Below are 14594 nucleotides of genomic sequence, written 5' to 3' on the forward strand. Positions count from 1 at the left end.
TACATTGAGCCGCTATCAATAATAACCCTTACGTAGATGGCGATAAGGTTTAAATTCCCGCTTAACACCATCCGCCTGTTTTGATTTATGCAAGGAAAAAACATGGCCAAAAAGTGCCTTTTATTTTATTTTGTGAATGTTCAGGCATAAATATTTAAATTTTTTTCAATCATTTTCTAAATAACTTAATTTTTCATATTATACAATAAAATCATAACCGAAAATGGGTTCGTTAGTAGGAGATTTTGAACTTTCATAGTTATATAGCAGTTTTCATAGGCCTTATACATTATTTTTTTCTGGGCTTACAAAAAGACTTATCTAAAAAATACTCGATTATTTCAAAGGCCAAGATGTAAACATTTCTAGGCGACCAAATTTTCAAATCAAAAACACATGATTTTGGATTACTACATATGGCATCGCCTTAATCTTTATAACGAATTGGTGAACATTATGAAAACCAAAAATATGCTTTATATAAATTGAAGGTTTTCCTATCGCTTCGTTTGAGTAGAATACAAATAAAAAAATAAATTACCAAATAGAAAATAGAAATGTAAAATACTAAAAAAAATTGTATTTCTATAGAAATGTATGAAGGCATAACGGAAACAATTTAAAAAAAGTTATTATAGCTAAGATTATCTGTGACAGTTTCACTTGATTAACCTTTTTGCTTTATTATAAAATTATTTAGAAAATAAATAAAAAAACAGTTTTTTGCTTAAAATTGAACGTTCCGTTTGTCAAGCGATTTTAATGCGTATTACCTACAATATAAGATATACCAAGAATATACACATTTTTGGCTTGTAGCTTCCTCTTAACAGATGTTTCAATATGTTATGGGTGATCGGATAAAACGTCAAAATGATAATTCATCACATCTTTAAAAAGTTATATAAAGTCATGTAAAGTGATGAAACAAAAACTTTATTAACTGGGTTAAGTAGATTAGGTTAGGTTAGGTTAAATTTTTTTTTTCAGCTTTTCCAATGGCTTAATATCACTTTTTAAAAGTGTGTTGAATTTTCACTGTTTTGAGTTATCATGGAACCATGTTATTATATCCTCAGTGTTTAAACTAACTAACTAACCATCACGCCGTTGCCAGGGGTAGGCAGAGAGGACGATATTTTTTTTTTCTCGATAGACCTTCCGACGTTCAGCTTTGAACCCTACAGTGCAGTGATAACAAATTATTATAAGCAATAATTAGTCGCCTGAAATATGCTCTGTATAAAAAACATTGTCTTATAAACATTAGTTTATCTATAAAAAAATAATACTACAGTGCAGTGATTAGTCTAGCATGCACTTGAGTGTGGAGATTACACTCAAGTTAATGTTGGTATATCGTAGTCTCCTCACTGTCTGCAAATTATGACTAGCTAACTATCACACCGGTTCCCCGCAAGGGTAGGCAGAGAGGACGGACCGCCAAACAAGTCGGTCTTGGCACACTCCTTGCCTCATTTTACATTCATAACTCGTATTATACATACTCTTCTATTATTCTGACTCTCGACATGGCCCGGCTCAAGTATTTGATTCACTTGATCGTGCCATGTCTTCCTCGGGCGTCCCCGAATTCTGCTACCATAATATTTCCAGTATTTAATATTTTTTAAATGACCCATGTGAATAAATAGTACACACCGCCCAGAGTCCAATGGGACTATGACATGTCCTTTAGGGGTATCTTGCAAGGCTGAATAGAGTGAGAACCGAGAGATTGGTATGACTTTTCAGATCTGGTCACCAAACACGGCTTAAGCCATTTCAAGCAATACTTATTTTCTGAACTGTGGTTTTTCACCAGTTTCGTTTCAGTTATCGTTAACTTGAAAATTCAATGATCGATTCTTGATGCTTCCATATAATGTAGTTGGATATCCAGGATTCTTAAGATAAATTTGATTATTTCAGGCCTTGCTTCCAAAAACGCAGTGGGTATACAACCTGACGACTCCTCCTCCAAAAGCGGAGGAAAGTGTCACTAACCTGAAGACCCTGTTTAAGGAAGGAGCTCAAGGGGTGCATCCCGACTATACTTTAGTAAGTCTAAAAATGTGTGAACAACTCTCTCAAGGTTAAACTACACTTGCCACAATACTGCATCAATCAAGATTTTCTATTCCATCCTTACTTCCCAACTTTCATCTTCCCAGTTCCTTTCCATCCGCACTATCTTCACCCTCACTAAATATCCCCAATAAGGGTGCAGTCATTTATTTATATATATAATTATTATCGTTTTCATATCTAATTAAAATAATTTTCAAATATAGAAATTTTAAAACGATTGAAAATAATGGAGACGTGTGACGTCACACTTACCCTGGTTTTATAGATAAGCAGTAAAGATATTCCCACACGGAAATCAACAAATCCCAAGATAAATAACTAGCAATATTTAAAACAAAAGAACATATATTTTACGTGTGGGAGAAAATATAATTATAAAATCCAGGTTCCCAAAAATAAATCACGAGAATACTTTTGGCCGTGAAAATCTAAAAATCGTATCAAATAATAGCGACCCCCTTTAAGTGAGACGTGCTGACAAACTAAATGGAATTGCTCAAGAATTAGTTTTTTAATTAAATTAGATGAATTTGTATGCTAAGTACATACACTTAAAAAAAAACTACATACACTTTAAAAATTAAACTCATTACGATAGATATTTCTTGTACTTACGTTCTTAGAAAAAAATCTATTTGTATTTGGCACAATCACATTACAAACGTTTACTTCAGTCAGGTTGTGTTACATTTCAATAACTTCTTCTGTTCTCTCATTGCAGGATTCATCTCATGACTGCGAAAAGCACCGCAAAGGCCACGAAAACGAATACGACGAAGGAAATGGCTCGGACGAAGACACGGTTAGCAACAACGACAGCGACAAAGACATCCAAAAAGATACAAGGAAGAACAGGGACAACTACAAAGGCAAACAAAGGACCAACTACAGGCTCAATGAAGGGGGGAGGTAAAAAACCTCCCTCTGCTTAAAATAATTAATGATTTTAAAACCCAGCTATTAATGACCAGCATCATACGTCGAAGAGAGCAAAAATGCTGATCATATTATAATGACTAAGCCGTGACATTTACAACGTCAAAAAATTATAATATAAGATGATTACACTGAAAACAAATTGTGATGATTTCAAAAGGTATAAAAAATATTGCAATAATATACGAGATCTCCAAACTTAACATTTTTGGAAAACCAGGTGGTTTTAGGTATAAGTAATATGTAAACAAAAAATTTACCCAAAATTATTTTGTGTAAATGATTTGTGTATTCAAAATACAAAAAACTGTCTGTTATGGAGTTGAAGATTAATTTTTAGATTAGTTTAGTTTAAGATCGGTTTAATTTTTCACCAATAAATTGGTGAAAATTATGGATTTTGCTAAATCTGATTTGACGACAAAGAGATCGCCACATAATACAACAATTTCTTAAACCGCCCAAAACCACAATGATTTGAACATAAAAAAATCTTTCTCAAAATGACTTTCCTGAAAAAAAACATACCAACTTAATATTTTACGTATGTATTCAACCTTACGAAGAAACCAAGAAAAGATGCTGTACCCTGTAGCATTCTTTTGCATTTTGAGATACTCTGTGTAATTAATAATATTTTTTGATAATTTGTATAGCGCCGTTTATATGAAAAATCTCCTAGCTCTTTCTTTTAATTTGAGAACTAACAATATTATTTAATTCAATTTGTTATATACCTATATAACAAATTTATGTACATGCAAAAATTTTACTATTTTATAAGTTTTATCTAAAACCACATTAAAACGAATAATCAAAAGTATTGTTTTTTTTTACTTGTTGAATTACTGTGTAGGTACATATTTATCCCGTAAAAAAATTTTTTTTCTCAAATTAGTGGTAATACAAATTCTTATATTTTGGGCCTGAGTCTAACATACTTTCAGAATCACCTTGGTTAATTTAAACATTTATCGTGTTTGATTGGAATAAAAAGATTGGTACCTAATCTAATCTTTAATCCATTATTTATTTCTGAAAATGGGGGTGAAATAACTTTGCTTCAATCGTGCCCTCATCATGTTAAAACAAAGTGGAACATGGTCTCAATATCTTCGTGATGGATTTCTAACTACATTAGCTTAACTTATGGTATATAATAATATATAGGTACTTCTCAACATCTTACTTCCTCTTCCACCAGCATCTCAACAATCCTGACGCTACAAATGGCACAGTCTTACTGGCCCCGACAGTTGGGACTCTTGTGCATTCCCAATCGGAACAAATAATGAAAGCATCTACCACTTAGTGAAATAATTAGTAGGTACCACCAACGAATGAATATAGAAGCATCTAGATAAGAGATGTAATTAAAAATACATAAATTTCGCATAACATATTTTCCCCCGTTATCTGTTATTATAAGAATCGACCTTATCGTGTTTGATTGTGCCCCTATCCTAACGTATTGCTTCCCCAAACGCAGGTGATTAAAATTTCGGGTTTAAGGTCGGCATAATGTGGTTGCCAAATTACCTGGAAAATCCCGTTTCTTTGCTGAAATACTGACTTAAAGTACCCTTTAATCCCATGAGTCATTCTCTCAAATTCCTAATTGCACTAAAGTTACCATTACTATCACGAAGACAAAGGATTAAATAAAGTATTTTGTATGTCGTGTAATTACATGCACTAATTATTTCAGTTCGTAAACTATAACGCATTTACCGATAATAAAATTAATGGCAAAGTTATTTATTATTTGAAGTGGTGGGTATTTTTAATTTTCTTCTTGCAAATTACCTACGTATCCCGTGGCATGAAGCAAAATATATAGTAATTAGGTAATTTGGTAATTATCGAAAAATAAATTTTGTTTATATGCTGCATTGCAAAATCATCAAAATCTAATCAAGGAGTCTTGTTGAGTCATAACTAATGTACGGATTACTAACAACGGTCAATGCCCTTGATGTCAATTTTACACTATCATAGATTTTTGATTGCATTGGCAAAAACGTACATTCTGGATAATTGCTTTATAAAACATGTATACAATATGTATTAAATAATTTTGTAACATTGTAGAAAAGTCATCCAAAATTGAAGTGCGTTTTCAAAAAGAGTAATTTTTACCCCAAACAGTTTATTATTATTCTTATTATCTTTGTAGTTTTTACCAAAATGTATAATTAATAGTGAAATATTTTCTCTGAGCAATATACGAGTATTAAGCCCCGCATACCCAACTTCTAGCGATTTATAACAAGTTTCTCGTTAAGTTTTTAAGTTTAAAAAAAAGAAACAATATTTTTGAAAATAATATCTTTACATTTGTTTAGCCGAAACCTGAATCACATGAAATTACCTCGATAGAAAAAAAATGGCAAAGTAAGCTCCGAAAATTATTTAAAACAGGTTTTGTACTGTTATTTAATATGATGTAGGCATGAAAATAATCACAATATATTTTTAAATGCAAGTGAAGTATTTGTCGAAAGATTTTTGCTCTATTTCAAACTAGTCGTGTTTTATTAAATATTTTCACCATTTTCGCTAAAATATTATCGTTTTTTAATAGTAGCGCGCTCCCTCTAACATTCATATTTACATATCTCCCTTTCAAATCACATTTGAACGCTTACCACGGGGCCTTAACCAGCTTTACGCGTAGGTAATAGAAACAAATATTTTTTCACAAAGCGAAACATTTCTTACCCAAATCTATCTAAAAATGAAATAACTTCTTAATTATATAATGCGAATATCCATTATTATATTATTTCAATGTAATTTAATAAATAAAAAATATTTCTATCAATATAACTTTTTTTTGCCTACATATACATAGGCAAATATCTTCATAGTAAGTACATAATTTTATTGTTGAACTACAACGCAAAACATTTCGCCTTGTGAAACAATTTATTTCGAATTTGTCGATGTTCGACTTATCTCCTGTGCTATTTATTAATCTAATATTTGTCCATCTTGCATCGAATAGAATTTTGTTTTTATGTTGTAGTGCTCATTAAAATATTGTTTCTGTAATACAAAATAAACAAATGAAGATGGCTTTTCAATAATGTGTTGAGTTTTCTTATTATCCATCTTGTCTGACTGTTAATTAAATATGCAATGAAAGATTATCACAAAATATTAACCTGAGTTTGTTGATTTACTGATCAATTTAAAACAGTTTCATGACAAACGTAGGTGTATTTCTCTTTGTGAAAACACTCCTCAATTGCTATGGGAAAATATCTAAACATATCTATATAATAATGGGAAGTTTGCAGATTAAAAGAAGGACAGCTAAGATGCAACTAACGCTCAATTCTCATCCTTTATCTTGGAATACATTATGGCTGCCATGTTTGCCTCTGGCTTGCAGATTCCAGATTCTGAGAAAGTTGCATATCATTTAAAGGTAGGTACCATGATCCAGGTTCTGAATTTAGATTTTAAAATACCGTATATAATAATAATAATGGGATAATTTGTAGAGCGCCGTTTTTGTGAAAAATCACCTCAAGGGCGCTAAATAATATAGTTAAATAATATATAGTATACTTGCGATACGTTCCAGAGTTGAAGATACTCTCAGTATCGCCCTGGTGTAAGACCACCTTATAGAATTGAAACGTTGCTTTAAACGGGGGCTCCCTGGTTTTTAGCTCCCCGGTGGGGAAGAGGATGGTGGTGGAGTACCTGGCTATACAGATCTGGTCACTAAAGTCTTTTAAAGTAACGTTTCAATTCTGGATGGTTCCCCCATTACCATCAGCCTCCCAACACACCCCAATTAGGGATGATATAGTGTCACTGGCTCCAAATGGTTCGGAGCAGTTGGGACTCGTGTGCATGAAATACAAATAAAAAAAGGCTTTAAGGCATTTTTCTCCTGCTAGATAGATCATTAATTTGTACCTAGTTGCATTACGTTCTAAAAAAACGGTAAAAATGTTTTTAGCAACGAAAGAAATTATTATTAAAAAAAATTCTATGTTCAAAACTTCAGTATGTATTGCTTGATACACTTTAAGTTTTAATGAATTCTAAATTCATCATTTTCGTTAAGGGTGAATTTTTCTTTAAATTTACGTGACCTTCAAAGTTATCCAAATAAAATAATTACAGTAAAATAAATCGTATCATTTAATATATGAATCAAATGCATTAGTGGTGGTTAATCCGTGCACTTTTCCCGGAACCCATTCACCTACCCCTCCAGGTTTTTATTTGGCGCTCATTTTTAAGTAGTGTTGGTACCCGCCACTGCATAAATAGCCTAATTTTTACAGTACATCAATCATATTGTGAAGTCCTTCGAAGGAAGTAACATCAGAGTGTATTGACATTGTGTTATTACGTCTTACTGTTGAAAGTTTTCCAGTTAGAAGTTTTCAGTGATTAAATATTTTTTGTGGTAATTATATATTAAATTCTTTATAACCCATTTTTATATAATCGTGTATTGTTAGTGTAGCTGAGATAGATAAAGGACGTTATGGGATACGTAAGTCATATGTACCTATACTTTACTCTTCTCAATTTGTTTAAAAATAATATTAATAAGTTTAATTAATTACGATAGTTTGTTTAAAACATTTTTTCAAAGTTTATTCAACGTCACCCTTTGGTTATTATCGTACATATATGTATATTTTAATATTTTGTATTTATCAATTTCTCTTAAAATTTTTAAAAATTGCCTGTTTAAGAATACATTAATATTATCCCGTATAATTTTAGATTAAAAAGTCTAAATTAATTATTAATTTTACGATATTCTTTGAGAATCCGGACGATTCCTGTACGATTCCTGCAAAAGTTAAAATCTTTTTAAATAGACACTACTTTTTAATAGAAATCTCATTGTAATGAAAAGAAACTTGTGTATTGAAGCATTATCCACAATAGACATACATTGTTTAGGTACCACATTTAGTGTATATTGCAGTTTTGGCAATAGTCAAAATGAATTTAGTTTGTTGCTGTCTTAAGGAATTTCAATATTGCCGTGAATTATTATAGGGTTGTTATACCGTGTTGCGCTTCTCCCTGCTTTAGTCAATGTTTCGGACATCATACATCTACCTATCTACCCTGATGATGAACATTGTATAGCTGTCCAAAACATTCGTTTAAAAGAATGTGGAAGCGCAAATAATAGATATTTATTGAGAAATATTTACTTTGGTGAAGATTGTTTATCAGTTGTCAATTTTTAAAGTAGATTAGGTTGAAATATTTTCTGCCATGGTCCGTTTTGTCACTGTTCTGTTTTTTGGATACAAATAACTTTGTTTCAATAGTTTTTTCATTGTTTTTTATAGCAAGATCAACAAAGAGCGAAATCGAAAATGGAAGCCCTCGTAGCCGTGGCAGATATCGCATTGGAGATTCTACAAAGGGAGGAGCGTGCGGAATTGATCAGAAAGGCTTACGAGGATGTTCCTGAGGTGCTCCAAGATGGACAACCTGAACTAAGTAAGTCACTTTTATATTCTTTCTATATTTTATCTATATTCTATCAATATGATTAAGCACAACGAAAACCATACATCAAGTATTTAAACAACATTCACGAGGTTTGATTTCCTTTGTAGCTCTTTTTAGTAGATTACATAACTGTTTGACGGCTTCCGTGGCAAGCCAGAGTCCCGGTGTTATTTGTTTGCGGCACGTTCCAGAATGGAAGATACTCAGTATTGCCCTGTAAGACCACCATTCAGAATTGGAACGTTGCTTCAAATGGCTTTGGCCTGATCTGTCATTCTGTGCAGTAGGGTGTAAAGAAAGAAAACTGGATATTCTTAAATTGAAGTATATGAAAAGTTGTGTGTTATGAACTCAATCCCATAAGAAAATTGGTGTTAGACCTCGTGTGGGAGACCTTAATGTTTTTCAATTGGGCCATTTTTTGTGGTTTATTCCCTACTGTATAGTACGATCAGCATCTGAGACGCTAACTTATCTCTGGCTTCTATCTATCGCTTAACAAATTATTTATTGAATTAATTATTATTTCAGATCCCAGAGCCCCCGACTACGAAGAGCGAGTAAGGGAGAGGATGGAGATTTTTTTCCGTTACACGGAAATTTACAAGGATGTTCCATCCTACAAGGTTCATTTACGCAAGGTAATACTTTTACAAATTTGTAAAAATTCAGAAAAAAGACAAAGTACCACCTATTTATAAAATATTTTCAATACAAATTTGAATTGTGTTTAATGGTTTTTATTCTCTAAAAACAAATCTTTACATGTCACAACTTTTGAATGTATTTGTGCGCACCCATATTAACGAAATTTCAAAAAGCTAGTTAAATTTATACTCTTTACTACCTCTGTTAATTGAAATGAAAGTTCTCCTAGAGTCAAGTTAGATTTCGTTAGTAGCGATGTATCTTTATATAAGCGATGTGCTAATTGTATATTTTTGTTTCACAGGCTTTGCTCCCAAATATCCAGTGGGTGCACGACCTGACATCTGGCGAGCCTGGAGGTGAGGGCGGATACGTAATAATTAGTACGGAAGAAGCTATTGCAGAGGGACTCCCTGTTGATCCCGTGGTAGAAGATGAGTCCATGGAAGAAGAATACGACGAGATTATGAACGATGAAGCATATAAGGATTTCGGCGATGAATCGGTAATTACAAATGCATATCTGCTTTTTTCTAACCATCGCACTTATTTTTACCTCAAAACATAATTTTTATGTTGAGTTATGATACCTTGAAATAACTACAAAATGTAAAAAAAGCCATGTCGTTTTTTACACCATTTTTAAATCGAGATAAAAGCTGAGCGAAGTCGTGTCGTAAAATATGTTTAACTTAATAATATAATAACTCGTAGTTCATCACTAGAATATAAAATCATTCGTTATTTTTGTTTAGCTTTAGTACATGAATATATTCATTCATGAATTTAGGACATTTCTTCATATTTATTGAGAATTTCATTCTATTACATTCTACTTGATTTATTGTGAAATTTGTCGCCAATTTCCAATTTATTTTCACCGATTCTGTGTTAATCTTATCTAAAAAATACTAATAAATGTGTTTTTCCACAGGGCATCGAAGACTATCTCGACTATAACGAACTGGTCGACTACGAAAGTGCATATGATGCCTCGTGCTCCGAATCCGAAACCGAAGATGAAGAATTTTAAATGAAGACTTGCTGAATTACTTAGATAAATTATCAATCAGAGTGGTACAAGATACTCAGAGTATTTAATGGTGAAAGAACACCATTAAAATAGAAATGTTGCCAGAAATGGTTTTAGCCATGTTTGGTGATCAGATCTGAATAGCCAGGTACTTCTCGACCTTTCCGATCTTCGCCATCTTCTTCCCAACTCCAACTCCTTCCGATTTCCACCTCCTTCCCATCTCCACCTCCTATCTCCACCTCCTTCCCATCACCACCTCCTTCCCATCTCCTTCCCATCACCATCTCCTTTAAATTTCCACCTCCTTCCCATTTCCACCTCCTTTCCATCTCCATCTCCTTTAAATTTCCATCTCCTTCCCATTTACTCATCTTCTACCTCACAACTTGTTATTTTCTGAACCGTTACGTTGCTTGAAATGACTTTAACCGTAGTTGGTAATCAGATTTGTATAGCCAGGTATTTGTCCTATTTCATATCCAATACTATTCCCTAATCCTTTCTGCCTCATTAAATGGGTATGCCGTATACCCACTGGCTCCGAGTGGTTGCAAACTTTGTGAACACAAAAAATCAATTCATATGAAACCAATGACGGATTCCACGTCCTTTTTACTGTCCAGAATAAAATGACAGGACAATTAGTACTCGCTATGTGAGAGTTGTGTTATGCAACAATATTTGTATCTTAAAATTGACGAGAGTTATTATATTAATGATTTTTGACTGTATTATTGTACTTTTTAATAAATTTCCTGTATTCCATTGTTGACAGGACAATTTATTTTAGTGCCCGAGTGAGATGATGTACAAGATTGTTTATCTCAAATTTGACAAAAGTTATTATATTAATGACAATTGCCTGTAAAGTACTGATTGTTTTAGTACCAATGTTTCTGTATTAATAATGTAAAATAAACTATTTTATAAATGTAACAAATGAATATATTCATGACTCATTCCTTCTACCTTTCCTGACAGCCTTCCTGCAAAAACACCATTTTGTTTTGGAATTAATTTAAGATAGTTTTGAAGATATTTTTAAAATAAATATAGCACCTTGTTTTAAACCAATCATCGAAGAATTGAAAAGAAAAAAAAAAGAAAAAACTCTCAGTCGAAGATTTGAAACAGAAAAATATTTGAAAAAACAAATTAAAATAAATTATTTTTATTTCATCAAAAAATTGCAGAATATATAATAAATTATTATTAAGTTATATACTACAGGGTTTTCCAATAAGAATTGTTATTTTGATATTCAATCGTAAAAATCAATAGTTTCGTTTCTTGTGTGGCACGTAGCGCCGTTTTGTTGAAAGAAAACGTTGTCCAGATCAATACCATTCAATTTCGGCCATAAAAAAATATCAATCATCTCTCGATAGTGCAATCCATTCACCGTAACTGTTGCTCCAGCCTCATTTTTCAAAAAAGTAAGCTCCAATGACTCCGCCGAACCATAAACCGCACCAAACAGTCACACGTTGAGTATATAGAGGCTTTTCAACAATAACTCTTGGGTTTTACGAGCCCTAAATGCGATAATTTTGCTTGTTGACGAAGCCACCGAGGTGGAAATGGGCCTCATCACTCAAGATGATTTGCATTTGATTCACTCAAGTGAATTTTAATATTTTTCAATGCGTTGTTGAAACGTGTGTTGTTCCATTTTTAATAATGACGTAGTTTTTACTTGTCAAATGTCAAAAAATGACAGCTTCAAAATTAACATCTACCGAAATAGTGGGCTATCCAAAATAACACCTCTTATTGGAAAACCCTGTATATGTAAGTTAGTAACAATGACATTGTTGAAAGAATAATGTTACAATAATAGAGCAGTTTCTAATAGAAGAAGAAGTAATTATGTATGTAAGAGTGTTATATAGAAATGGTATAATATACTATATTTTATGTTGTGCATAAACTGCCTCACTGGGCGAACCTGTGTTGAGGAATAATTTTTAGCTAATTATTTCTTGGATTTGTCTATGGTTTACTTATAAATGTTTAACATATGTTCCAATATAGCAAAACATTTTTTTAGGTTACATTATTGTTTGCATATACACAATACAAATACAGTAAGTTTTAGCACATTACATACTATAGTAACTATCAATGACAAGGTGTCTGGTTAGGTTACATTATATTATTATAAATTAATCATTAATTGATCAACAATAAAATAAATATATATTTACCTTACTCAAAGCACTTCTTACTTCACCATTTAAACATTAATAAGAGGGTAACAATATAAAAACTTTAAGTTGTATTGATGTTGGTCAAGCCAAGCGAAATCCGTTCGAAAATACATATGAATTAAAACTACAGTGACCACAAAGTGGTTTGGTGGATTGCTTTCTGCGATTTTTTTCTCTTAAGTACCTTTTCACAAGACTTCACACTTATAAATATTGGCAAATTTTGGTTTAAAGTGCATACGTTAATTTATAAGAACAAACATATCTAATATACATAAACATGTGATTATTAATAAAGATCTCAATTAAAAAAACTAAATGAATACATGTTTTAATTTTAATACCATCAGCATCAGTAGATTCTTTCAGTTTTCTGGTTACGGTTCTCAGCGATAAAGTAATTAATTTACCAATTATATTTATAAGGATACACGAATCTTTAAGATCTGGTGAGCGATTGATTTTTATTTTTAGTTTAATTAAGAATCATTGTTTCTTTTACTTATTCAATACAGCGAGTTCTTATAATTGATATTGATTTTAAAAAATACATTTTGAAGTTATATTTTAATTATAATATTAAGAAAACATATAAAAATATCTAGAAAAAGTGGTTTTTTCCAATTTTTCAATTTATTAAGTGTTAATTTTTTTTTAATTTTTACGTTTAAAAAAAAATTGTGTACGGTGAAATTCACGTATATATCCATGAATTAAAGTCTCGTGCAAGGATAGGCAGTTGAAATATCATAAATGTATGTACCTTTCTTTGGCGTTCCTAATAAGAAATAGGGAAACGTTTGCGCGGCCTTTTTCATACGAAACATTAATCTGGATTTTCCGCCAAAATACTTAAGGCGATGCACTACGTCGTGTAATATTTTAAATTGAGCCGCTATCAATAACAACCCTTACGTAGATGGCGATAAGTTATAAATTCACGCTTAACACCATCAGCCTGTTCTGATTTATGCAAGAAAAAAACATGGCCAAAAAGTGCCTTTTATTTTATTTTGTGGATGTTCAGGCATACATTTTTTTCCGATCAATTTATAAATAACTTAATTTTCCACATTATACAATAAAATCATAACCGAAAATGGGTTCGTAAGTAGGAGATTTTGAACTTTAAAGCAGTTTTCATAGGCCTTTACATTTTTTTTCTGGGCTTATAAAAACTTTTATCTAAAAAAACTCGATTTTTTCAAAGGCCAAGGTGTATTCTACTCGCAGTATTTAATTAAAGCATCTGAAACATTTCTAGGCGACCAAATTTTCAAACCAAAAACACATGATTTTGCATTACTAGGTACGTATGGCATCGCCTTAACCACACTACATGATTATTTTTTCAATCAAAACGTGTAAGAATAATCTAGTATCTAACGGATATGTGCTACTTTATTAATTTAAGTTTAAAATTTTAAAATACAGAGCATTAAAAACTTGGTTTTTCCCTGATTTCACAGGCAATTATGATTTAAGATTTTCATGGCCAAAAGTATTTTCGTTATTTGTTTTTTGGTGTTATGCCGTGTTGTCCATCATCAGGGCATATGTGTGATGATGGACACTGTAACGTTGTCCAAAACGTCGGCTAAAAATAGAGTTGCGCAACTCGGCACAATACCCTAAAAACAAATAACAAAAAAAAACTACAAAAATTATTTGTGAGTATATCGAAATTATTTAAAAAAAATAATTTTGCTTTGTATACTGTGCAAATATGATTATAAATATTTTTTAAATATATTTTTTGACCTAATTATTTTACGTCATATGTCCATCTCATATTTCAAATTCAGAATTAACAATATTATCTCCAATTAATCTTTGCTTTATTTTGGCTGCTATCTTTTTGAATAATAATTACTAATTTTTTTAACCTAGATAGTGTCTCGAATAAATTTAATAACTTTTTAGTATTATTTTATCCATGAATGATGTACATTTTACTATGACTTCAAATATGGATGTGCTCGTGAATGGTATTCAAATGCTTTTTTTTGAGTTTTGAGCCCGCGGTTGCTTGGCTTAGTGACAAAGATCTCACCGCTCTTTCTTTAAACAAATAATTTTCACGTTTAGGTAGAAAGCTAAAACACCAAGAATTTAACTGAAAACAAAAGAATTGTCCTGACCTGGGTAAACCAGCTCACCAAAAT

At 31.7% G+C, this 14594-nt stretch overlaps 1 protein-coding gene across 2 annotated transcripts in view; it reads right to left on the reverse strand.

Annotated features, from left to right (window-relative positions):
* The window catches only part of LOC149419964 (metabotropic glutamate receptor 1-like), a 426820-nt gene that overhangs the window by 316507 nt on the left and 95719 nt on the right, over positions 1 to 14594 (reverse strand). The gene's annotated exons all lie outside the window — the stretch shown is intronic.

The sequence above is a fragment of the Hesperophylax consimilis genome, chromosome 11, assembly GCF_061612785.1.
Source record: "Hesperophylax consimilis isolate HC1 chromosome 11, BYU_Hcon_1.0, whole genome shotgun sequence".
Classification (NCBI taxonomy): Eukaryota; Metazoa; Arthropoda; class Insecta; order Trichoptera; family Limnephilidae; genus Hesperophylax; species Hesperophylax consimilis.